This window comes from Peromyscus eremicus, chromosome 13 (genome assembly GCF_949786415.1).
Source record: "Peromyscus eremicus chromosome 13, PerEre_H2_v1, whole genome shotgun sequence".
NCBI lineage: Eukaryota > Metazoa > Chordata > Mammalia > Rodentia > Cricetidae > Peromyscus > Peromyscus eremicus.
Genome location: NC_081429.1, coordinates 29,074,976 through 29,078,416, shown reverse-complemented (window position 1 = coordinate 29,078,416; position 3,441 = coordinate 29,074,976).

Here is a 3,441-nt window from a genome sequence, read left to right as displayed (position 1 = left end):
CCTCATCCCTGTGGTCAGAAAGCCTGGATACATTTCCAAAGTTTCAGTTCTGGTTTATTTTAGGATACTACTTTTTCTGACTGTGTTGTTAAGAAAAATCTAATGCTCATGAACAGGATTTTTTTCTTTAAAGCAAAACCATTAAAATTGGAGTTCACTGCAGAGTCAATGAGGGTTTTTTTCCCCCATGTAACTTTTGTTTATTTCAATAACAAAAAAATACACAAACACAATTACAAATGTGACTAATGAGGCAGTCTGGGGCCAGCAGTTGAAGAGGAAAGAAGTGTAAGGATGCACATGTATCCCTCAGAACACACTGGGGCAAGTCATCTCAGAACACCTGTGTGCTCCTGGAGGGCCACAGCCTCTGGACTCTTTGTGGGAGCCCGTTCTCGGGTTCCTTGTGGCTTTACCCAGCAGGTCCGCATAGAGGATGATTAGGACCACGGGCCTGAGTGCAGGTGTCTGAGATGGTCTGCACTTGGCTGTGCTGGGGGAGGAGGTCTTTTGCTCCACCCCTTGGCGTCTGTATAAAAAACCTGGGGCAGAGACAGTCCGGACCCGTTGGAAAAGGTTCCAGGCCCTCTTGAGGCTATCCTTTATTTTCTGTTTATCTCCGCAATATAAATCCTTCTATCTAATATTTCCTGCTGCTCACACTCAAGAAAACTCTGGGGAGCTGTGGGGTTGGTGGGTAAACGCCCCACAACTCTTAGATACTGGGGCATGTGATATAGCTCACTACATAAAGGCACTCGCCCTGCAAGTCTGGCACCCTGAGTTTGATCCCTGGAACTCACATAAAGGTGAAAGGAGAGAACCAACTCCAGAAAATGATTCCCAGGCCTCTATACATAGGCTGTGGGGCATGTAAAACACACACACACACTTAGAATAAATGTATGGACTGCACTGCAGTGTTCGGCTGTGTTTCCATTTGTCTTTGTCTCTGACCATCCTCCCATCCCTACTAAAAGATCCAACTGAAGTTCTCCTTGCTTTACTTGTGTAACTTGAGGACACGAACTGGTTTGATATTATGAGGTGATCCTTCTGAAAGTAAGTTTACCTTTCCCCTCCATCTCCTTGCTTTCCAAATACAATAATCCTTTAAAAAGTGGCTCTGGGGGACTGGAGAGATGGCTCAGTGGTTAAGAGCACTGACTGCTCTTCCAGAGGACCCAGGTTCAATTCCAGCACCCACATAGCAGCTCACAACTGTCTATAACTCCAGTTCCAAGGGACCCCACACACCAGTGCACATAAAATAAAAGTAAATTTAAAAAGAAGAAAAGAAAGACATAAAAGGGATTAAAAATAAAAAGAAGTCAAAGTATTTAAAAATAAAAAAACTACTCCTTTAAAAAGTGGCTCCACAGCAGCAGTCTTTATACATTACTCATAAACCTTACAAATATGCATATATATGGTACAAGAATACTGTGTGGGTTGAAGTTAAAGAGAAAAAAGAAGCAGATGAAGCAAAAGAAGAAAAAAGAGGAGGAAGAAAGGAAGGAAGGAAAGGAAGGAAGGAAGGAAAGGAAGGAAGGAAGGAAGGAAGGAAGGAAGGAAGGAAGGAAGGAAGGAAGGACAAAACATCACCCAAGCAAAATCACGGCTCTTAGATTTAAGCAGTGAGCAAGCATCCTATCAGTGAAGACCGGAAGTGCAGCACACAAAGTGGAATTCATCAGCCACTCCTTCTAGCTCAGACTTGGGGCAGTTAAACCTGCAGCAGAACTTACCGGGGTAGCCTGGGAAGGATGTGGAGGATTCTGCAGAGGGAGAGATGAGGCTCACGGCACAGAGGGAGAAAGAAGGAGGTGAATGGACCAGGAGAATAAATAGTAAGTCTCGGCCTTAGGGTCCTTCCCCACCACGCTGGGCACTGGTTGGTCTCACCTGGTCCACCCACTCCCATGACAAGAGATCATCGCACCACCATCCCCACTCTTGCACTGGTGGGCTCACACAAGGCTGCACGTGTGACCTTGAAAGAGTCCACCAACATGTTCACCACAAAAGTGACCACCTAAGTTACCGTCAATGTCGTTCTTTTCTCCTTTTGCTGGGCTCAGAACAGCACTGATTTTCATCTTGAGCAAAAAGCAACGGCTGAATTACTTGGACCTATCAGCACCATTCCGTCCCCAGACTCTCTAGTTTGGGTCCATTTTCATATTCCCACACACAGTCCGCGTATTTTACTGGTTTCTGCTCCCAGATGTGTGAAACATTGTAGCTTTCCAAAAACAAAACAAAACAAAACAAAACAAAACAAAACAAAACAACAAAAAACCCCCGACAATTCCCTTGCTAGTACATCTAATCCTACTTCATTAAAAACCAACCAACCAACCCCTAACTTTATCTCTTCTAATATGTAAGATTTACTTGTGTTTTGACAGTGATCATGTTTGGGTGGAAGGCTTCTCATGGTTTTTTTTTTTTTTTTTGGTACTTTGAGAAAATGTCTTTTAATGCCGCCTCTTACATGCTGGCTATCCTTGGTATCAGAGTTTGACGTTGTGTTCTTCAAATCATTACCATGTTATCGATTTCTTCCACTTTTAACCACTGCCTTAAAATGTTCTTTCCTAAAAAGCAGGAAATAATATTCGAAGCTCTCTGTTTCCATACTGGCTTCAAGGTAAGTTCATTTGACCTCTCAATTCCATGACATCCCATCAGGCAAGGTCTTTCTTCTTTCAGAAATCTGAAGCAGAAAGCTCCACTTCCTTGTCAGGATCCCATGCAGGGGTGGGGGTGGTTACAAGGGAAAGCTGGAAGTCGCTTCCTGATTCCGCTGCTGTTCCTTCAGTTAGCCTGGACTCAGCCCTGCCGTGACTGGTGAATCAAGCCCTTGTCACGCTGGCACACAGAGAAATTTCATATACTGTTTATATGAAAACACACACACACACACACACACACACACACACACACACACACACACACTGGGGTTCCAATTCTCCCCTCATAGATGGCTTACAGAGCTCAGGAAAACGTGTTTACTGGCGGATTATGAGGGAACATTACAAAGGTTACTGAGGTTGGATGACAACTAGGATAAGGTTAGGAGATGCTGCAAGCTCCAGCCCTCTAAGCCTTAATCCCTCGATCTCCCCAGTGACTAGCACTGGACTGAGGTCATCTAAGGGAACCCACTTTAGGATAAAACCATTAGCATAAACTGTAGTGTCAACCAAAGGCTCCGAGATGAAAACCAACAAACAAACAAGCAAACAAACAAATCCAAACACTCCTACCACTCTGGAATTCCCAAGAATGATAGGAAGTGGAACTATGATGGAGTAATGCATAGTTTCTTTTGTACCAGTTGCATTTTCTAAAAAATTCCATCTCCTAGGCTTTCAACAATACCCATCAATTCCATCAACGGACAGAAGCAAACTAGAAGTCTGATTAGCAAAAACT